General features: G+C 35.6%; 1 protein-coding gene across 15 annotated transcripts in view; it reads right to left on the reverse strand.

Annotated features, from left to right (window-relative positions):
• Positions 1-24,727, reverse strand: part of LOC141461393 (uncharacterized) — a 561,940-nt gene that overhangs the window by 173,371 nt on the left and 363,842 nt on the right. The window lies entirely within an intron of this gene.

Here is a 24,727-nt window from a genome sequence, read left to right on the forward strand (position 1 = left end):
GATAGCTATTAACTTCCTGATTGTCGTTGATATGCTCATTTCTGGCTGAGCTTAATCTTCTAGAAATAATGAAAAATTCGTTTTCTAGACAAAATAGGTTAGCGTCAATAGTTTTCGAGCAGATTATTGTGATTATCTTCTCCGTATCGTTAGATATAAACTTGAAATAAGACGAAACAAATCCTCGTAGACTACTTAGTCTTGAGTTCAAGTGAGACTTAAAAAAGATTTGTTTCTTACACTGATGTTAGTAACAATCGGTCTGCTACATGTTTAAAAAGTACTTACGACATCTTATCTGTATCTAATTAATCTCGTTATTGCCTTTTATTTTTGTGATTAATAAAATAATCAGATTAAAATTACAATGAGGCAAACGAGTGAAGAACTAATTCTACTTAGAAGTACGACCACATTCTAAATTTAATGCTTAGTTCTACAGTTTGGATCCCAATTCAAAGATTATTTAGTATAATATCTTCGTACATTTTTTTTTTTTTTTTTAAACTTCCGCTTCTATTTCGAGCATTTGTTTAAAACAGCCAATGCTTTAAAGTTTAAAAGAAAATAGCAGTTGTCTCTCTATTTGTTGGATTTCTCTTCACGGATAGTGTGATATTGATCTTGACAATACTTTTTAATGAAAGCTTGTATAATATAAAATTAAACAATTATTACATTGGCCACTCAGAATTGGTATCTCTGGTCCGCCAACAATAATTATTGTATCTCTCATTTGGACTAGATTAGATTAGATTGGACTAGGGCGGCCTCAGGGCCTACGCCACTGCGACCCCTTTGGGTCTATTGTGGCTCCCCTAACTTTAAAGCTCACCCTCCAGACTTGTCCTTTTAATTAGACTCTTAATGCTGGAGAGCGACTCTTGGGTAAAGCTCACAGGCCTTGGTTTTTCCTCCCCGAGAAGTAACATCCTTAGCCAAACAAGCCCCTCACACTGGCACAATATGTGCAGTGCTGTTTCCACCTCTTCCTGACAGAACCTACAGAGGCTATCATCTGCCAGGCCCATGCGATGCATGTGTTTTCTGAGTCTGCAGTGGCCAGTTAATAGACCTACAATCATCCTAATAGCCCCACGGCCTTGGCGGATTAATTCTGCAGTCAGCCTCGGCGAATAGCCTTTAATAAACTCCTTCGCCTGTCTCTGCCCAGTGGTGGCAGACCACCACTCCTGAGACCTACTCTGCACCCATAAGTTAATGGTCGCAGTCTTAATACACTTCGGAACCCCAAAACAGGGCTCCGGGCCAACGAAGTATCTCGCAGAGCCTTCCCGGGCCAATAAATCTGCCGCTTCGTTACCCTTATGTCCTGAATGACCAGGTACCCAGACCAGAAAGACCTTATTTTGGTCACTAATTTCCTTCAGGGCACCCAGACAGTCCCAAACCAGTTTTGAGTTAACCTGATAGGAACTAATTGCCCTTAGAGCAGCCTGACTATCCGAGAAAATTACGACTTTAGAATTAATAATTCCTCGCCCTTCAATCTCGGTAGCACAGAACCTAATTGCAGCCAGCTCAGCCTGAAAAACTGTAGCTAGCTTCCCTAGGCTAACCGAAAAGCTACATTTCGGCTTCACCCCGTACACTCCCGCTCCCACTCCCTCCTCCATCTTGGAGCCATCAGTGTACCACATTTAATCTCCCACCACTGGGGGTCCACGTCTCCAAGCCTCCCGGTCTCCAATACAGACTTTGAACGGCTTGTCGAAGTTATATTTGGGAGTCATAGAATCCGAAGGCAGGCCCAAAGTAGAATCGGCCTCCAGCTCCTCATATAACTCTTGATATGCTCCTCCATGCCTGAAGGTAATAGGAGCTTGTCCTTCCATAAGCCTAACGACAACGGCCCTTGCAACGCCTTGAATGTATATGTGCAGTGGGGGCAGATTTAACAAAACCTCCAAGGCCGCAGTAGGGGAGGTCCTCATGGCACCAGTGACACTCAGGCAAGCTAGCCTTTGAATACCACTGAGCGCCCGGACTCCACCCACCTGCCTCATTTGGACTAACGTACAGCTTTGTTGGACATAAGAAATGTTGGTTTTAATTGATACAACTTACACTGGGCTGCACGGTGCTGCATGACCCAAAAAGTTACACGGTAGGGCGTAACGCAAATAAAAAATTATGAATTATTTAAATGTAATGACATTTTGTTGAATATGTAATAACAAAACTATTTGACTAGGCAGTCTTGAAAGAAGCAAAGTAGGTAATTGTACTATTTATTTTTCAACCTCAAAGCGCGAAACTGGTAAAATTTAGGCTTCTTTAAGTAATTAAATAATGTGCAAAGCAAGCAGACATGAAATTTTTATATTTATGTTAGTAAATAATTGATAATATTTTTAGTCAGATAGCAATGCTGAAAATCTTTTCCAAAATTAGGTTTTCTTCCACAGAGTCTGGCATCACGTTCTGCTATTCAAGCTTAAAATCATCATCCAAATTCTCATTAATCCTTGCTTCCAACCAGACTCATTAGGTATTTTCAGGACATTCAAGGCTCCATTCTGTCCATAGAGGTTCGAATTCTGTTCATAGAGGTTCGGAAATTTTGGATCTGGTCTCAGTATCCTTATCACAGCTAAGTATTCCCATACACCCTGTTACAATCCTGTCTTCCATCGTGGAATTACTCAGCGATCCTGTCTCGAAACACCAATCAGGTTATCGCTAGAAGTGCCCCCCTACAAGTTCATTTAACATGAAGCATGATTTCATAAAAGTAACATTAAAGAAAATGAGACCAAAAGCAGCATCATCTCTTTTAATTTAGGAAGAAGCGTACTTAATAAAGTATGATGACTGGGATTGTTTTTAGATCGTCGACTGACGTGGTATCCCTACACCATAATCAAGAGACAAGACACGGCAAGGCGCTACAAACCGATATAACAAGGTTTACTATGAAAAACCTTCAAACTAACGCAACAAAACAAAAGACTGATTTACATGACAATTGTTCAACCTATCTGGATTTACGGTATCAGACTATGAGGGTTCAGCCAAGTCTTTCAGTCGCACCCAGTCTTCCAAGTTCCAAATGCTACGCAGAATCACAGATGCTCCTTTCCTTTGGTCTCCAACTTGACCTTTCATGATGACCTCAATATACCTTCATTTTCCGTTCTATTGCTACAGTTTCAGCCTTTCAACTCATGCCTGTTCCCTAATATCCTCGATATCATCTGCTGCTTTTCCTGGAAACCCTAGGTGTCGCTTGATGGCACTCCACTTGAAGCGAACTTCTGAACCACGTATGTCTGTTATTTACTTATTTACGCGCATAATCAGAAGTATATATAAATTATATTACATTATATATTTGGATTATATATATTAGGTGTAATAATTTTTTAATTAGATGTTAAATTTGAATTTGTCTTTGTTAAGTTATATAAATATAAAGTATCCATAATGTATATCTATCAATTAGAAAAGTTTGTAACTAAAACAAGTCTTTTTCAAAGCAGTGATTTCACAGGGGAGGCTCGGAGTTAGAACGCCCAACTTTAGACACCACGAGATGCCTCTGATATATTTATAACTTTCCCATTACTAGCACATATTCTATAATAAAAGTATCAGCCATCCTTATAAAATGTTTGCGTTGTTTTCCAGTTGGGAGAACCCAATTTTTTGAAGAGAAAATATTTCTACCTCTTCTCGTACTTTTTTATTCGATAAAGAGGAAAATCACTCTAATGGCGCTAAAAGAAATAAAACTAGAGAAGCTCTCCGCCGGTTTGTTGCCTTCGGGAGTTACTGCTGGCTGCATGCTTCAGTTAGCCGAAGACGACAGTATTTTAATATTCGCCAACTCAACCGTTTGATAAAATAACAATTGATTTATTCATTTTACTTTGAATGTATTCAATTTAGTTTATTAAAACTTCTTAGTGAAGTAGAATTTATGACTGCCGCCATTAAAGAACATTATAAAGATCATTAAATTCACCTAAAGAATTAATTATTAATCTATAAGAAATTAAACAGTTTAGCTTATTAATAATAACCCATTTTACAGGTTAACAACTAGCTTTTGTATTAAATTTAAAGGTAGTCCAAAATTAGCAAAGAAATTCTGATAAATATTATTTAAACCCGTTTCCAACAATGATGGACGGAAAGTAAAATAACAAAATAATAAAAAGATTGCAGCATGTTTATTTCTTTTACTTTTTTTAATTTCTGAAAATCATTTTACAAATTTAAATCCAACATATTATTGTGGGCATTCAATATTGTGTTTTTGTGAAAATTTGGAGTAGAGTTGGTAAAGTAAGTTTTCTGATAATTTACTACGCGGAAAAGTAAATCAAGGTTTCCTTAAATATTACATTGACGTGACTTAAGGGTAGTTTTTTGTTACATAATTACGACGTTCTTTGATTAACCAAACATTAATTGGATTAACAAAATTGAGATAGCACGCTGCACTTCACATTGCAACTCACTTGTTGGAGTTCGGTCAGATTTGTTTCTTCTAGAGGCCTCTACAGACGGTAAGATGGTGCCATTAAACCAGTAAAGAAAATAGAAACCAGTCTACTTAAACGTGGGATAGAGTTTTAAGAAAACGATTAAGAGAGCTAAATATGGTCGTTAGACAGCGCACTCGCTTTCCTAACAGGCCGTATTCATATGTTATTTAATCGGAAGGAATAGTGAGTAGCGAACGGGTACACCCGAGCAAATGTATGCTCGCCCAGCCGCCAGCTGGTCCTCCTAGAGCGTGTCATGCTAATAGAATAGGACAATATATTACATACTCCAAAGGATAAAATATGTCATCGAAACCTTATAAAGTATTACTAACCACGAAGTTGTAGAACACGCTCTATTTACTTCCACCTACATGTTTATCAAAAACATAAAAATGTCAAGTATATATTTAAACAAATTATGTTCTCAGTGTTTATAATATTATTTGGCTAAAATTCAGTTACTAACTAATTAGGGAGCAATTCCGTAATCACTTTCTTCCATTTAGAAAATTAAGTACTATTCTTATCATTATTATTTACTTTAATAGAGATTACATTATTTTTTCAATATCTGAGATTATTGATGTCTGCATTTTTCCTTCAGCAATGTTCTCTTGTTGCACCCCATCTATCACTAAACTTTTCTCCTCTTAAGAATCTAAGAGCTTGGAAGATTGTTTCAATCCCCGAAAATCCAAAGCTCTATCCTCTAAACTGATCCCTTCCCTCTTTACTATTTCTATCTCTATCATCGTTCATTCTTTTTATAAACACTTTGATCTGATATATTTTTTTTATTGTGGGTAGGATTTCTTTCGTTTATGAGTTCTTTGTTCCCCAGTGCTACATTTTAATTAAGGATTACGCTTTGGAATCAATTTATTTTTGTTCTCTACCTACAAAACCATTTCTCTGAGCTCTTAAGATGAGTCTGCATATATCTGCGAGAGTTTACTGAGTCAGGATCACAGGAGAGATAGCTATGTCATCAGCATACGTGAAGAGGATATAATAAGGACCGATTAGGAATAATGTAGTGTATACTACGTAGAATAGAGGACCTAGAATACTTCCATGCGGGACACCTGCTTCAGCTCTACTAAAAGAGAGATGAAGAGGCTCCAACCATTACCTGAAATTAATGGTCAGAGTGGTATGATTTAAGGATAGGGTGGTAATACGTAAAACGAAGGACACCCTTCCGCTTCCAAAGCAGCCCAGAATGCCATACTGATCGAAAGCTTGCTTCACATCAAGGAAGCTTGCTGAGTAATCATCCTTTTGTTCAAAGGAGGAAGCAATGTGATGACACTTTGCTGAATGGTAGAATAATGCCTTCTGAAGCAAAAACTGATGGTCTGGAATTATTTTAGAATTTTCCAGTCGAGGAAGTATCTGTTTAAATAAGATTTTTTCTAGGATTTTACCTGGAACTAGTAATAAACTATTGGGACGATAAATTCAGAATAGCACTAAATGCAAAATCAGAATAGTTAAAAATCGACCTGTAAAGATATTTTTCTTCATTGAAGTGGGTCCCGATTGCTTAGTATCTTTAAAACTTTAAAAGAGATTGACGTAGAACCAGGAGTAGGTATCTGACTTAGTACCAGAAGTAGGTATTCTAGGCCAGAATTGATACACAGTACTCATCTATAGAAATTATACTAGGTCTAGCACTAATTACAACTCAACATAATTATTTGTAACATAACATCCGTCCCGAGGTTTAAAAAAAGTTGCGTCCACCGGATTGAAACCGAAGTTCGGGGTGCAGTTCCCTGTAACGTAATGTTATGTAATGTTCAATGTAATGTTGAACTATTCCTCGTATCAAATCGCAAATCATCTTTTGTGAATTGACTTTGCAACTCCTTCAGATTTTCTGAAAGCAAATACAAATTTCTAATCTTCAAACCAAGTAGAGCCGTATTTTCTCTCTAGAACACTGTTTCTGGTATCCAAAATTTCCATTGTACTGTACATCTGAAGATTATTGTTACTTAAACCATGAGAGCGGGCATACAAGAAAGTCGTGCTAATGTTTCGAACAAGACCATATACATTCAAAAATACTTAATATTTTATTATTTTAATTTTATTAATATTTAATTAATTGAAATATTTTGTGGAGACTAAATGGCACAGGAAAAACATAGATTCTTATGAGGACTTAAACATGGTAGTAATTAGATTCAGGAAGTTTGATCAGAATTTTGACCAGCTATTTCCCTTAACGTCCTTGGTTATGCGAACTGCTGTGAGTCTTAAGTACATTAGTTCTGGGTCAAGGCTCATGAACTAGGCCTCTTGTGGGTTTGTGTGAGCAAGGGTTATAGGGGCTTATCGCGTGGGTAGTGGACAGAGCAGGGTTTGTTCCCGACCCTTAACTGAATAAAAGAGCTTATTTTATTGTACTTCATTCAGCAATTTCTTCTTTTAGTTTCACATATTACTGGTAGCTTAATATTTGGCCACATTCAGTGTTAAATACTTAACTCTGCTTACAAAAATATGTTTATTTAGTAAGATCTACACGCATTTTTGGACCGTAAGCGCGATAAAAAAAAAAATGTATTTAAACCTATAGATAAAAAAGACTTCAAAATTAACTGAATCTTAGATTCATTAGATTCCATTAGCGGTGCTGGCCAGAAGGCATACGCTACAGTGACCTTGCATGATTGTTTCACTGAGGGTGTGCATACTTGGTGTTCAGAGTAACTTTCAAAAAGAAGAATAACTTAAGCAATCCGTTAAAAGCTCATTTGAAGCAATAAAGTTGTTAATATCAGGTTAAATTTATTTAGATCGCTCAAAAAACGAAATATTAATCGAAAACGGCGATTCTTGCGAAGTTTGCCTTGGTAATAATCTTTTTCAGAATTTTAATTAATCATTAATTATTTTGCACTAAAATAAAAAAAGAAATACCGTATCTATACTTGTTATTATGTACTGGATAAAATTCAGTTCAATTCCTCAGCTACGTCAGACTGGTACGTCAGATGTGTGTGCTTGATGCAACAATCCAATGCAATTTAAATTAGATCTACAATTTAGTCTTTTTCTCTTGGTAGTGATGTCCGATACCTGTCTGGCAATGAACTTGAAGAAGTGTGACAGATGAAAAACTAACTTCAAACAACGGAATACTTCTACTGACGGATAATCTCTTACACTAAACGTCTTTTAAGTGAACTATTCATGTACAAATCCAAATTAATCTTCCTATTTTTGTCATTATTATTAATTATTAGAAATTTATGACATATCCAAGAGTCTTCGCAATATATTTAAGGCGCTCAAGAAGAGTTTGCCTGGAGCGAAATTCTCCTTATTTGGCCTTTTATATAAAAAGAAAGCCTCGAGTATTTTTAGGGGTATTCATACCGGTATTGCATCAGATGTATTGGGAAAACCAAATAACAACAACATTTTTTCTTCGTATAGACTTTTCCATTCAGTTTTCTTCTTTCTTTTCCTGCTTATTTTATGTAACACTAGATTTCTTTCCTTAAAACTGGTAAAAAACCGGACAGAACTCTGTTGAATCCAAACCTTTTTCTCTCCAAATTAACCGACAGGTTGGAGTTTCTTAATTATCTAAAATCTTGTAATTTGTCTAGGATTTTCCTGAGCAATAAAATTGTAGTTTTCCAGTATACTTACTTCACAGAAACTTAAATTTATAATTTATATAATATACATATGCAAGCAAAAGAAGCGTCTTTTTGTTTACAAAATTTCATGTATAAATTAACCACGTTCCTCCTTGAAAGACTGTAGGCAAAATATGTAAACAATTGAGCTATATGTGTAAGCCAAGCTAGAAACGCAGTAAATAATGCAAGTATGGTGCTAGAACTAAAAATGCACTAATGTTAGACATTATTTATTAGATTGCTTAAAATTAATTTCTCTATTTTTATCGTTACAAAAAATAAACTGAAGAGATTTATTATTCTATTGTATTTGGAAGTTATGAATGCACTGTAATCAATGGAACAACACTAAAAAATAATTACAATATCAGATCAATTACAATAAGCTATTTTTGGATATTACTGTTTCTATTGTAGTCCATAACATTTTAATAATTAAATAGTGGAATATTTTTCTTGTCCGTAGGGAATTTATAAATATTTCCAGTTCAATACGATATGACTGGAAATACGAGGTGTGTTCAAAAAGTAACGGGAATTTTCGTTTTTTGAAAAAAATATTTATTTATTCATCTACATTAATATTGTCGCCTTCAAAGTAGTCCCCTTCGCATACAATACACTTGTGCCAGCGCTTTTTCCAATCCTCGAAACACTTCTGAAACTCGATCTTTGTGATAGCTTTCAGCTCTTTCAGCGATTCGCTTTTAATGTCATCTATGCTTATAAAACGACGGCCTTTTAATGTTCTCTTTATGTTTGGAAATAGAAAAAAGTCACATGGAGCCATGTCTGGCGAATATGGAGGCTGGGGCATCGTTAAAGTTTTGTTTTTGGCCAAAAATTCACGAACAAGCAATGAAGTGTGAGCAGGTGCATTATCGTGGTGCAAAATCCATGAATTGTTTTGCCACAAATCCGGGCGTTTTTTTCGGATTGCTTCACGCAAACGGCGTTGAACTTGTAGGTAGTACTCCTTATTGATTGTTTGACCTTGTGGCAAGAATTCATGATGCACTATGCCATTAAAATCGAAGAACACAGTGAGCATAACCTTCACATTCGACCGCACTTGTCGAGCCTTGTTCGGTCTTGGCGATCCAGAATGCCTCCACTGGGACGATTGAGCCTTAGTTTCGACATCATATCCGTAAACCCATGTTTCGTCACCTGTTATAACACGTTTCAGTAGATCCGCATCGTTGTCGACTTCATTGAGTGACTCTTGAGCAACTTCCATTCTCCGCTGTTTTTGTTCGAAATTCAACAATTTTGGAACAAATTTTGCTGCCACACGTTTCATACCCAAAACATCCGAAAAAATTTCATAGCATGAGCCAATTGATATGGCAACATCATCAGCGACTTCTCTGATTGTGATTCGGCGATCGTTCATAACCATTTCTTTCACTTTTTTCACGTTTTCATCGGTTGTTGATGTGCTTGGACGTCCAGGTCGTTCGTCATCTTCAACGTTTTCGCGGCCATCTTGGAAACGCTTATACCACTCGTAAATCCTTGTTTTACTCATAGCAGACTCACCATATGCCTTTATTAACATTTCACACACTTTATTTCATTTTTTACGCAAAATTTAATACAAATTCTTTGATCCATTTTTTTTAACAAACAAAAATCGCCAAGCTCGAAAAACACGTCTAACCTTAACGGCTGCCACTTAAGAAGTAAACAATGAATATTACTGAAAATTTTATCGTACTTCAGGGGCATGTGTACCAACATAATAAAAAAAAAAAATTTACAATCAGACTCTCCAAACCCGCGAAATTTAAAAATTCCCGTTACTTTTTGAACACACCTCGTAGAATATTATAAAAAAAAAAAAATTATATTATATTTCACTTCATATCCTTTTAAAATTAAACAGAGGCATTACTGGAACATTACGTCACTTGTTTGTACTGTTTTTTTTTTTTAATTAAAAACGTAAATTAGTTTATACTAGCAACAGGTAGACTGTAAAACCGAATATGTATATGTAATTGAATTAATTCGTAAAAGTTTTAGCTAACTTAGTGTTTTATTATATTTTTATTTCTACTTTTTACTGCTACCAGCGTTTAATGTAGTCCATGCTATCACCTCGGCAGGCGAGTATGTGTTTATATTTTATTGGACTTGGGACTCCACAGGATGTCTATATCGGTAAAGAAGCTGCTAAACCAACTCTTGCTACCAACGGGTGAAAGACATTTTCTCTTTCTCTTATCGATAGAAGGCCAGAACTGAAATATGTTATAGTCCAAAACGTGAGAAGGAAAAGAATTTTAATTTTAACAGAATTTTAAATTATCCAAGAGGAAGTTTCTCAAATTAGTTTGTTGAACAAGGCAGTTTTTTGTTATTGAGTTGGAATCATTAATAAGAAGATAAACTAAGAGATAATTTTAGCAGACAAACGTTATTTATAGATAGAGCAACATTAATAATTAGCTGGTAAACTATTTTCATTCAAATGGATCGATTCACAAGGTTTTGTAGCTTTACAACGGGTTTACAGCTTGTCCAATAAAGTTTAAATGTATGAATTAATATACATCAGTAATTACTTGGCCAATAAAATTTGGTTAACTGGCCAAAATTTCTTAGTATTCTAATTTCGCTGATGGTCAGTTAGAGTTCTATTTGGAAAGAGGATTTTTTTTGTAAATAAGGAACTAGGGAGAACTATGGAAATGAGGACTGCAAATAAACTTTCAAAAAACAAATTAAGTAAGTCTAGTTTATATCAACAGTTACCCTGTGTAAGTGATTGAAGAGAATCAAGATTTTAAATAGTAGGGTTGCGTAGGAGATAGGAATTAAAACGTGAACGAAGCAGTGAAAGAAAAAACAATTAGAGCAATTAGAGCTACAAAGCTCTTCATTCTTTCATTTGGAATCGAAATCACTCTACCGAAAAATTAGAAGTGTCCAAGTATAGTCACGCATAAATCTGCCAAAAAGAGATGAATGCTAGTTAGCACGTGGATACTAGGCAATTCCATTAGATTAGGAGAGGATTCCTACTTGGAAACCAAAGTCACGTAAAGACACTGTAAGAAAGAAATATGCGTTCAAAACTTTATAAATAACCAAACTCGCTGTAAAAAGTTAACATGGAGAGACGGGATTAGGTTAAAATGTATTCCAACAAGGAGAACCCAGGTTCGAATCCAGCTGCTAGCCCTTTAACTTTCTCTTCCTAGCAGCTTCTTACAGCTCACTGTCCGGTGATGGTCAGTGATATCTGTAGAGTGAGAACAATGTCCGGAGGCCGGCATTACACTGTAAAAAGCTCCGTGCGACAATAGCCTCAAATTTTGATGCGCCTTAAATTTACAAATTTAAAAAAAAAAAAATCACTAAATGGCAGAAAAATTTAGAAGAAACCAACATAAATTGGTTGAAGGAAGCAAATCTGGTAACAGAACATTTATAGAAGAGGATAACTCCTTTAAGATAAAAATAATGTTAGATCAGGGAACTAAGCGTAATTAGTTATTGCATATTTCTTACGTCTTCTTTAGGATGGAATCTAGCCAGATCATCTAAGCGAGAATCAGGCAGCCAATGAACACACAGATCATTACTTTTTTTTTATCATTTAAACAGACACAGATCAATCTTTATATTTTGGTCAGTAGTTAAATATCTGAGGTAGAAATTCAAACCGCTTTATCTTAATAAATATGTACCCAAGCTTCTAACTAATGCATTAGCTTCAAACTTCTAACTTAGCTCTACAACATCCAGCTTTCTACCATCTTAATACTAAAAAAGACCATCAGGGAAAAGTGCTCTTTCATCCGGAAACTGATTGAAAACAAAAATTATTGATTTTTGGGGAATTGGGAGAAAATTCAACAAAATTCCTTCTGTTCAGTTCAAATAACGGCTGGGAGATTTTGACCGCTAACTTTTTATCAGGCCATTTAGAGATCCCAAAACGAAATATAATTTTGAAGCATTTGCGAGTTTACGTCATTCAAAGAGCTTTGTCCATACATCATTTTCTAAGAACCAATTTTTGGGGCATTTGGGACTTCGAAAAAAGAAAGTATTTTTGCCGCAAACGCGATACGGAACACTTGGCACGACCGCAACAACTTCTTAACTAAACAAGAGGATGTAATAAAGACGGAGAGAGAAATATAAATTAATCTTAATAAAATTTAATTAAAAAAAAAAATTCCTTCAGATAGCTTACTTGATTCTTAATTGGGCACAAATAAATTGAAGGCTTCAACAAGGGAGAGTTTGGCCTACCTCCACTACTGGAACAGTAATTTTTCTTTTTCTGAATAATCTTACTTTACTTTTCTTCTCCTGTATTCGTGCTATCAGTCACTCCGGGCGATTTGCAAGATAAATAGGCGTTAGAAACCACAATTCCCAGACTAACCGGATAAATTTAATCTAATGAATGTACGGCATTTAGAGAACGGAACTAATAACATAAATGACAATGGCAACTTCCTTCGGTTAGAGTTCACAGGAAAATAAATATAAAACACTATAATGATTTATCATAAAAGCGAAAGGTTTGCTAAATTAAAACAATAAAATAAAAAATACACGATGGACGAAAACAAAAAAAAAATGAAAGAAAAAGCAGGATCAATTAGATTTAAAAAAGGAAATGTTTTAGATGTTCATATCAAAAATAATCAGAAGTCAGTAAACACCAAACCTTCAGGACGTCTGGAATAAAGGACAAGGATGTGGAAAACAAATCATCCCTCGAGAGTATGCGTTTATTAATAAAGAAAAACGAAATCCTGGCAAGTGAGAGCAAGGCAATGATGCAAATCTTCCTAGCTGTAAACATTTCTCCAAATTCGAGACTTCTTCAAATCACGGTCTGAAATTTAAACAACAAAGTTCTCCATTCGTCTTGCATAATCAATATGTTTCATTATAACTAAGTTTATGCATAATTTGGCCGTCACCTTATCCTTTATGAGAAACCTATATAGGAAAGGAGTCTATCTAAGACGACCGAACACCATCCCTCTATCCAAGAGCTAAGAAATGGGAAGAATAAATTAGACTTAGGATGAGCCAACGTTCAAAACAGTAAGAACATTCCCTAATCACCTTGAGCGCCAACTTCTTGGGCAGATTGTAGTCTAGAAGATCCAGGATTGTGAAGCAATACTGAATGTGGACAAGAACCTCAAAACACTAGAAATCCGAGAAGATAATGTCTTCTTGATAATGATCTGGAAATTGTTAATAAATAATTTTATCTTGTAGCCTAGAACTGACGATGGCTGTTAAGAAGAACAATTGTAGACTAGCTACAGTATTGTCGAGGCGATCTATTTTTTTATAACTGGATTTGACTATAGATTCCTTTAGGCTAACTAACTGGAACTCTTGCAGCTGTCTTAAACAGGCTCTGAGACTTCCCACTTGTGAGCCCTGTTTTGGATGAAAGCCTTGCCTTCCAGTTTCTTGACTACTGTGAGCAAGCTGGTAGATATGTGAGAGCTGACAATGCCCTTTCTTTTGGCAAGTGTTCAAGCGCAAAACACTCAGAAAAGTTATTGTAACATTCACGGGAACAATAGCTAGAACAGAAGGGAAAATAGGAGATCACTTTTTAGAACTCACTTTTTGGGAAGCAAACTAATTGAAATTGATTAAATGTATCAGAGATTAAAATGGTAGGCCATATCTGCAGAATGCCTGAAGGCTGAATAGGAGCAAAGAATTTTCTGGGGCAGAACTCAGTGGATTGACTGTCCAAAAACAGGGGAAGTTGAACAGTAAAGAGAATAACAGCGCCCGATTAGCCACCGTTAGCTCAGTCAGTTACAGAATCGATAGTCTAGATCTATAAAAGAAGAGAAGTAAGATGCCATTTTCAGCCATTACAAAACCAAATCAAATTTAAGAACCTAAATTTCCCTTTTTTGTTTAAGTACAAAATCAACATTGGCATTTTTAAGCCAAAAAATGTTGGCACATTTTTTTAAATCATTCATATTCAGGGAACAATTTCTAGTTTGGGTGAGAAAGGTTAATATGAGTAAAACATAAAATGTAATTAACTTTTCTGTTAATTACAGTTAGTTTTCCTCAACAATAACAATGAATTAAACAGAATTCATTTGTTTAGAAGTATAATAAATAATAAGAACACTCAATTATATGGACGCTCAGTAATTAGATTTTGAAAACTATTTAAATATAAATTTTATTTGAAGAAGATAATAAATATGGCTGGCGCGTTCTATTACACTTGTCAAAGTTCATTTTTTCTTATTGAATTATTATAAAGTTTTATTATAAAGTAAACCAAGATGGACTGGTCTGGCTAAGAATTTCTATATTAAAAATTCAAAACGTGTACCAGCTATGTTCCAACCATTTCAGTAGAGGCTAGGAAGGGTATGGGGCAACCCTAAGAGTTACTGTTCGTTCTTTCTCCTAAGAGACTTCCAAGGGTACATTTTCTGTTGGCAAAGGAAAAGAGCAACATATAAACGTTGCTGTAAACTCTGTTACACTGTAAATATATCCCAGAGCGTCCGCAATGGATACATAATATATATGTGTATGTATGCACTCTTATAGGAAAGCATTTATATATGTTTAGCTTGTAAATAAATATAAAGAATGAGTAGTACTTTGATTTTATGCTCACCACATTGCTATTTCTTAACTTTATGAGCACATATATTCTTAAAACATGTTCACCAGGTTGTATTATGTGTCCCAGGTCAGTGGTTCTAATACAATCGCTGAAATGCAACTCTCGTTTTGTTTTAGTGTCTTATAATAAGTCAGTTTTATCATAATTCGTTCATGACGTTAACATTTATCATTTCAATCTGACGGCAAAATGATTTCAAACTTTCAACGAGAAAATCCAAAAAGGTGATAAAAGAAAGCAGTTTTTCCTCGCATTCTGTTAAACTTGAGTCGATACAGTTTGGCTTGAGACGATTTGAAACCAGCGATCTCCCAGAAGTACTGGTAAATCAGATAAGATTGGTATGTCTCCTGACCTCTAAACTCTACAACCAAATCAGGTCCCTATTTTTTCCACCAGTACAGTGGTCTCTAACAGAAAGCTGTGTCCACCATCCTTGAAAGCTTGTCCAAATGAGCGCTAAGAAATTGGAATAAGTTGGAGTTAGCATGGAGCCAGCGTTCAAAACAGTAAGAACATTCGCTTATCACCTTAAGCGCCAACTTCTTGAGCAGATTGTAGTCTAGAAGATCCAGGATTGTGAAGCAATACTGAATGTGGACAAGTAGCTTGAAACACTAACTGGAACTCTTGCAGCTGTCTTAAACAAGCTCTGCGACTTCAACTTGTGAGCCGTGTTTTGGATGAAATTAAAAAAAAAATTATTGCATCGCAATCAGACAGGATTTTTTAAAAATCAGTAAAAATTAAAAAAATACTTAAATACTTATTTTTCATAAAAATTGGTTTAGTTCAAAGATAAAAAATAAATTTACTCAGTATTTTAAAGATAATTGAAGATAAACAAAAATCGAACTTTAGAGAACTTTAAGGCTATCACACCACTTGACCAAAAAAGCAGCTATTGCTGAAAAATAAAAATAAGATAAAATTATCAAAAGTAAAAATAATTAAGGTTTTCCCAAATTTTTCTAAACAAAGCGCTTTATTATATTATTATAATAATGCATTTGTTAAATAAATGGAAAATTATAAAAATTATAAAAGACGAGACAGGGAAATTAGATTAAAAATGATTTTTTTAATGAGGCTGGCGTTCTCTTTGAATAAATCAAAGTAATTTGACCTTTTGATCATTTTAAAGTAACCCAGCTTCAATTAATAGATAAAGCAACGGATTTGTCTCTGAAATATGAAACTTTTTACAAGTAAACGTATTGCCCTATGTGTGTATAAAAGTTATTAAAACTTTCCAAATTATCTAGAAAAAGAAGCAAACAAACAGGGGAAAAAAATAAAAAATTCTTTTTATTCATTAGATAATACGATGTAGAAATTGTAATCATTCTCCACGGACGAAGACAAAACAAGACCAATCTTAACTTTTACATTTCCAGAAGACTCTTCTACTACATCTCCAGAGAAATGTTTGCGGATAAAAAAAAATGTAAATTATGCAAGTTTTATTTTTGTTTTTTGTTTGTACTATTGGGAGGGATGGGGGGGAGGGAATGATTAATTCCGGAGGGAAACTTTCTCGATGAAAAAATACTTTGTAGAAAATGCATTCTCTAGATTTCTTCCTACGACGCGATGCTAATATTTTGTATTAAACACGTCCATTGCTTACTGCTATATTGTGGCCTTGCACAATAGTAAACTGTAGTTAACCCAAAGACACGAGGAGCAAGTCCAGTAAAAAATGAAGATGGATCCCATAACCTCCTCAGAAGCCAAGAATGCTCGAAGTTGTTGATGATTTACGCCCAGAGGAAAGAAATCATTTTTATTTAACAAAAATAAATAAAAAAAATAAAGATATATACATGGAACGATACAATGTTCTACCAACAATAGCCAGATATATTATCCACAAGTCTTCAAATCCCTATAGAGCAGTGGTTTCTCAGAGTTCTGAAGAACATTGGGAAGCGAAAACTGTCGCCTACAATAAATAGCTGCAGTAAACTGTTTACACGAAGACGACAAAACCAAAAACAACAAAGGATTTGAGAGAAATGTCAATCACCCATCAGACTTCTTGTTTATGATCAGAAGTTTCATTTGAACAAATATCATTTTCTATCAAGACTGCATACTGTTTAATCCTATTTATTTTTATGTTGAATGATAAGAATAGAAGAGAATTTCATTCATTTCTGAATCATTAATAATTCTTAGCAAATGCACAAGGTGCAATATCAACAAATCGAAAGACGAATTAATATCGTTTCTTGCTGACCGTGGCCAACAATTAGAAATGAGAAAAATTGTCCTCAAAGGATTGCTATCAAAAGGAATGATTGCTTTAGTGAACACACGAGTATAAAACGAGAAAAACTCTGAAATTTTAAAGTAAGAAATGAGAGTAGCATTGCCGTTCCTTCGACAAAACATTAAATACACAATTTAATATTGTTACAAGAAATAATTTGTTTTCAATAAAACTATAATCTAACGACAGTAATTAAATAAAACTAATAATTTTAAATAAATGCAGCAGTTCATCTTGTAACATGATTTACTTTCCTCCTTCTTAGCCCTACAATACTCCGATAAATAGTTCTTTACTTTCTTGTACGTAACTTTACTGCTAAATCATATCAAGTGAAATGTGTTCTGCGATTCTAGAAAGATTGTGAACCACTTCAAAAAGCGTTCTTGGTCTGCCCAAGACTGTGACACGTCAACTCCGGTTAAGCTTGATTGGCAACAGCTTTTGTGAGGATCCTATAAGGGAAGAATACACAGAGAAATGAATTAAGAATTAATGAATACATAAGAATTAAAACTACATTAAGGTGAACTACAGAAAACAAGAACACCATACAAGATCTATATTTATGCCATATGACAATACCGAGCAATATCGATATTGTGGAACCGACCAATCGTTCTGCTGGTGTGTCTTTTTTCCAAAATCTTCTGACCAAACTTTCTTGTTTCTCATTGTCATTGTAGCTCTTCTGCGGGCGCTATTGCAGGTGGGGTCGAGCTATGCCCCTAAAGATTGGGAAGAAGGAGGATGAAAATATTCTTTCCTAATAAATATTTTTTTCATAAAAGTCCGCAGGTCTTAGGTTTGATGGGAACATTGAAAACTTATTATAGATTTGATTCGACTTGAAGATTCATTATCATTGATTTAAGTACATCGCAGAAAGTTACTTTGATGTTGTTTTCCAGACCCTACTTAATTTCTCCTAAATATACTGTATCCTGCTTCAATCAGCGTCAGATTTTCTACTTCAATTTGCCTTTTATTGGACGCCAGTTTGCTTTGAAAATGTCAACAATGTATCCTCCATTTCAGCTAATTTGCGTAAACATTTCTTAGACCTCTTTCCACTTGGATTCCCAAAGAAAGACTTTGCAGTAGACTAATTGGGACTGTTTTCTTTTCTGCATTTTGCTCCTTCGAAAACAGTAAAAGCAATTCTTATTTTCCCTTACTGAATTTCTCATATCGAAATTTTTGATCGACGGTAGATAACTTCTTCTTTTTATTTATTATTTATTCGAAATAACTGCTGAGGAAGAAAAAGTATCAGTTTTAATCGATTAAAGGGATGATTAATCACTTTAGGGTTGGGCAATGTAAGATTTCATTCAGTTCGATTTACTAATTAAGTATCTAAGGAAATGAAGTATTTAGAAGTTTGAGAGAACTTTTATCAATAACAGATCAATAACATCCGCCACATAATCAGTTCCAATACCATCATATATTTCAATTTCCGCTCATCCGCTATCAATTAATTATTATAAAACGCTGATATTTTTAGAAAGCTAACTAAAATTCTTAAAGCAATATTCAGCATTAATTAACTTTTTCCTACAAACAATTTAGTAGAAGAGAGGGGGGCACATTTGAACAGAATTTACATTTTCTGTTACAGAGTGCACAGAATCGTATTATTGAACCTTTTTATTTTGTTTTCTACAACTTTCAAGTCTTCTTAACAGATCTATGTCAATAAACAGTTGGTACTTTACATTATATATCTTATATTTTTTTAATTTAATGACTAGATATTTTAAATATCCCTAGCTTCAATGGACCATTTTCCAATGGGTTGAGATAACTGCTGTTACATTTTGCGACAGTACATTGTCCTGCTGAAAGCCTATAACTGTTGTACGGTCGGCAGAGGAAGCAATCTCTTAGGGTACGTTTACAACGGAGCTGTGAGTATAGATGATAGCAGAGATGATAACTGATAGAGTAAAATATAATCGCTGATTAGTGTGCACAACGGAGCTGTGATACATGCAACATGTCGAGTAGTGAAGAAGAGTTTTTATGTTCACCAGCAACGAAATGGTATATTTAAAAAAAAAAAAGATGTAGAAAATATCATGTACATACCATAAATAAAAAAACGAAGTACTTTGGGCGAATTTCACTATTTATATAAGGAACTTAGAAATTATCCGGATCGTTTTTTTGAATATGTGAGGATGGGTCCACCCACATTCGACTATATTTTAGAAAAAATAAGGTCAAAATTAAGAAAACGTAGGAAAAATTGTCATGGAAATCCTATAACTATAGAAGAAAAACTAGTGATAACTCTGAGGTAAGGTTATATTGAGGAAAAACAAATAAATACACATAAAAATAAATGTAAGCACGATTTAAAAAACAAAATATTGTTTAAAAGTAAATAATAAAATAATAACCAAAAATAATGAGTAAAGACAGCACTAAATAATTTTTCTACGTCCATTTTGAAGCTCCGATACTGGAGTTCAGCTAGCAGAAAAATGAAAAATTCAATTCTATCATCTATGCTCGTTTATAGCAGCGAGTATGAGTCACTAGTCGAAGCTTCGTTGTGCACGCTCACATAAGAATGTACTAGGTTATTCTATAAGCGCTGATGCATCACTGCTATCATCTCCGCTATCATCTATGCTCACAGCTCCGTTGTGAACGTACCCTTAGAATGGAGCATCGATGTTGTCAAAAAGAGTGATTATGATTCCTTACATCGATCTCCAATTTGACAGGATAGATGAACACTAACGAAAGCACAAAATGAAAGTAGAAATTACAAAACAGCGTTAAGAAAAAGAACCTGCCTGCCCTTCCTAGTAGAATAATCTTTTTCACATACTATCTGATGGTTGGACAAAAATGAAGATCTGTAAATAGCTAATATTTACATACAATACAAATAGTGATGCCTCCTTGTTTAAATATTGTTAGACTACGTCATACATTCTAGTAATTATCGTACTAAGTATTAGTCAATTACCTTGTGTTTAAGGTAATTATTTATTTTAAGAACTTAGATTATGGTCCTTCATTATTGTTAACACGATTCATAATCATAAGGCGGTTTTTATTTTAGCATCTCCTTTTTAATGGGATTCATCTCAACATCTCTTGTTCCTTCGAAGATTGTGCATCCATCCACTCACAGAACAGCAGTTTAGCAAAAAGAATTTGATTCTAAACATTTGTATTATATAGTATTAATTAAATTCAGTTCAGTAGCATTAATTTTAATAAAAGAAGGAATGATTATAGAATAAAGTAAAGAACACTTTCAATGGAACAAAGAATATTTTTAGAATGTGAATTTTCACAATTTTTAGTTATAGGTCGGCCAGTTGTCAATCCTTCACGTCAGTCCAGTGTAAATCCAACTGTAATTCCTGAACATAATTCCGAAAGAGTGATTTCTTGTTATCCAAGTTAAAGGTATTATTATTTTGTAATAACAGAGGCGAAGAAGAATGTAATAACTGAAAAGTATTTTCAGTATACAGAAGGACAACGATGTTATACAGGAGCCAAGCTCCTTGGCTCTACAGGTGGAAAAAACATCAGAATAGGGACGTCTCTGTTCTTGGGAATGAATCCATGGAACGCTAAGTAGAGGTATGAAGGATCTTTTCGTCGCTTGTCCCCGGCACCGTCGAGCGTAAACACTGCAATAGAGCAGAAAGGTATATTGAGGGAGGCTACTAGGAAAAAAGGAAGAGGAAGATGTAAAAAAAAGGTGAGGATAGAAAGCAGAGAGATGCTACAAAACGGCAGAAGAAATTGAAAATGAGAAACTTTCACTAGATGGCCGTCGTTTTCTACGAATAAAATAATAGCTGGCTACATCATGCGCCATTTCGTCTGTCTGGTAGATGATGTGGACAGCAGAAATGGAACTGTGGATGAGCATTGGTGGGGTTTGAGGAGTCCCAAGTATGGTTGGGGAAAGTATGTTTTAAATAATATGCGTGAATCGACTAACCAAGGTTAGGACTGCCAAACTGGATATACCAGAGTTACAATGTCCACGAATTAGAAAAATGGTTCTATGAGAGGGTTAGGATGAGCTACGGTAGAGGAATGAAATTTGAGAAAACGAGTTTTAGCAAGATCTTTAATGAAAGGGATTTTGAGATCATTATGGATGGTGAGGTTAGATACATAGAACGGAGCGTTAAGAAGTATTTTTGACTGTAGTATCTGAAGGCGTAGAGAGTTGGAACGCTTAGTACTTCGATGCCGTATGACCAAATAGGTCGCAGTAGCAGCAGGTATAAGAGTCTTTTGTTTTGTAGGCTGAGTTTCGAACGTTTGTCAAGTAGTCTGGCGAGAAATTTGAAGCGTTGGTTAGTTTCTTGTCTTTTCAGTCTAGTATGGGGAGTCCATGTCAACCGTTTGTCTAGGCACAGTCCAAGGTAGCGTACTTTGTTCACAGTTGGTACAGGAGTTTGGTTCATGAAGATGGGAGGTACGAATTTTCCGTCTAAGAGTAAATACTATAAATTTTGATTTCGTAACGTTAATTAAAATTAAAAAATATTTTCATATCAGAGTACGAAAAAATCAGCTGGGTGCTAAAATAGTGAATATACGCGAATATTTTTGCTCCTCGTTAAATACTTATTTAAAGTAATTTTGATTGGATTTTAGTATATATTTTGTGTTCTAAAACATTTGTTAACTATAGTTTTTTACTTCTGTGTTTATATATTTAGTTTATTAGTGTTATTGCCAGTTTACTTATTCCATTAACTTTACATGACTTTTCTTTTCTTTCCTCTGACTTCTCTTCTCTTTCCTTCTTTTCAATAAACTTAAAAAGATACTTTATTCTTCGTTATAATTATCTTTCGCCTAGATCTTTGCAAACAATTTGCTCAGTGAAGAGAGAAGTGATTCTTTAGAAAGGTTAGGTAATTATACAGTTTTTTACAAAATAATATAAACAATAAAATAAAGTGTAGAAATCCCATATTCGGCCAGCTTAGACAATGGCTCTAAGTGACACCGATATGGGGGGAGTTTTTACCTCAGGGGACGAATCTACTACCTCCTCAGTGAACAAACCAAAACGGTCTTCAGAGATGGCCAAGCTCTCACCTGGGAAAGCAAAACTAAAGAAGCAAAGTAAGAAGACTGTTCCGGTCCCCTCGCCGCCACTAACTCGTCAGAGAGGCGTATTGTCTCAGTCAACCTCCCTACAACAAATTTCATTTCCTCAACAGCAGCAGCAACAAAATGTACAGTATGTATCCGATTTTGCCACCCACAATAAATTTAGCGTCTTGCCAGAGATTAGCGATCCATCCACCAGTGATAATAAGCCACCCCCTATACACGTTTACAAAATCAATAATTTTGTGATGTTGAATGACCATCTGAAGAACTTAATAGGAGCCAATAATTATTCGTGCAAGTCTCGTTTGGACAATATACTGGTAACTACCCAAAATATTGAGGCCTACAGGAAAGTTGTCCACTATCTGAATGATCAAAAAATTGAGTATCACACTTATCAGCTCAAGAAAGATAAAGCATTCCGAGTGGTTCTGCGACACCTGCACTACACAGTTCCTCCAGAGATGATTAAAGAAGAACTTCAACAAATAGGGTTCAACGTAAGAAACGTAACAAACATCCGACACCCTGTCCACAAAAATCCGCTGCCTCTATTTTATGTTGACTTAGAGCCAGATACCCACAATAAAAATATATTCAACGTCACTGGGCTACTCAATACAATAATCAAGGTAGAAGAACCCTACAAAACTAAAGAAATAGCGCAGTGCAAGAGATGTCAGCAATACGGACACACGCGGGCTTACTGTCACGTAGCCCCGAGATGCGTTAAATGCGCTGGTCCTCATCTATGGGAAAACTGCAGCAAATCTCCTGATACACCTCCCACATGCGCCCTATGCTCTGGAGCTCACTCATCTGCCTTCCGAGGCTGTGAAGTTCACAAAGAGCTTCAAAGAGTTCGTCGAGAAAGAGAGATTGCCCGAGGTCACCTACCTTCTAGAGGCCATCACCCTCAGCCTCCTCAAACGTCTGCTTTCAAGGATTTCCCGGCTCTCCCGCAAACAGCGCGCCAACGACCTCAGCAACCACAGAATCGGCCTCAATTGCAACAGCAGTCACACCTTCAGCAGCAATCACAACCACAGCAGCAGCCCTTCAACCAACCAGCTACCAGAGGACTCTCTTATTCGGAGATCACGAGGTCTTATTCTCCGTACTCACCTCTTCCTCCTCAACCTCCATCTACACAACCCGACATAACGACAGTTCTCAACTCATTTTTCCAAAGGTTCGAATCCCTCCTTACTCCACTCGTTAATCTTCTAAACACTTTAGTTAGTCAACTACTTCCTCGTCTCAACCCTTGACTTCTCCAACTCAACAATCCTTAACCATCCTACTTTGGAACGCCAATGGGTTGAACTCCCACAGAGACGAACTTGACGCATTCTTACACGACAAACGTATTGACATAGCTTTACTTACTGAAACCCATTTTACTAGTAGATCAAACTTTTACATCACTGACTACAAAACATACAGGACTGACCATCCCGATGACACGGCCCACGGTGGTGCGGCAATCCTAATTCGCAATACTCTCTCACATCATAACCTTCCTCCATCATCTACTGACTATCTCCAATCATGCAGTATCTCCTTATCCGCTCATCCTCATAAGTTTAATCTCGCAGCTGTCTATTGCCCTCCAAACAAATCCATATCTCAACAACAGTTTGTTTCATTTTTCAAAACACTTGGTCCCAGATTCCTGTCCGGTGGAGACTACAACGCCAAGCACCAACAATGGGGATGCCGCACAACAAATCCACGTGGCCATACTCTACTAAATGTTCTTCACGCCCGAAATTACAGCGTAATATCACCGGATCATCCTACGTACTGGCCTACATCTCTATCTAAGCTCCCTGATATCCTAGATATTTTTGTCACTTATCGGATGTCTCAATACTATGAAATCTCCACTCTAACTGAACCTTCCTCAGATCATAGCCCCGTACTGATTACTCTCAACATAAATCCTTTTCTTAGTACTCCTAAACCATCTCTGATATGTGGCCCGGTCGACTGGAAGAAATTTCAATCTAAATTAGAGGACTCATTAAATCTACAAACTGTACTTAAAACAAGTGAAGACATAGACAACGCTGTACAACATTTCACAACATCAATACAAAATTCCATTTATCAATCTGCATCACATACCAGAAAACAACATAATCACACTACTAATTTACCACTATACATAAGACAACTCATCACAGATAAGAGACGAGCACGAGCCGTATGGCAGCGCTCCCGCTATCCCTCAGACAAACAAATCTTTAACAAACTTACTCATCTACTCAGGACTGAACTACAGCTCTTAAAAAATGAACGTTTTGAAAACTATACACTATCACTGACTACCGAAGACAAATCTCTCTGGACCGCTTCAAAAAGAATCCTCCGCTACAAACCAGTACCCTCCCCACTTCGACGTAGCGATGGATCATGGGCTACTTCCGATGGTGATAAAGCTGCTCTCTTTTCTTCTCATTTTTTAAATGCATTCACTCCACAT

The sequence above is a fragment of the Rhodnius prolixus genome, unplaced genomic scaffold (genome assembly GCF_049639745.1).
Source record: "Rhodnius prolixus isolate KJV_2025 unplaced genomic scaffold, Rpr scaffold_1, whole genome shotgun sequence".
Lineage (NCBI taxonomy): Eukaryota > Metazoa > Arthropoda > Insecta > Hemiptera > Reduviidae > Rhodnius > Rhodnius prolixus.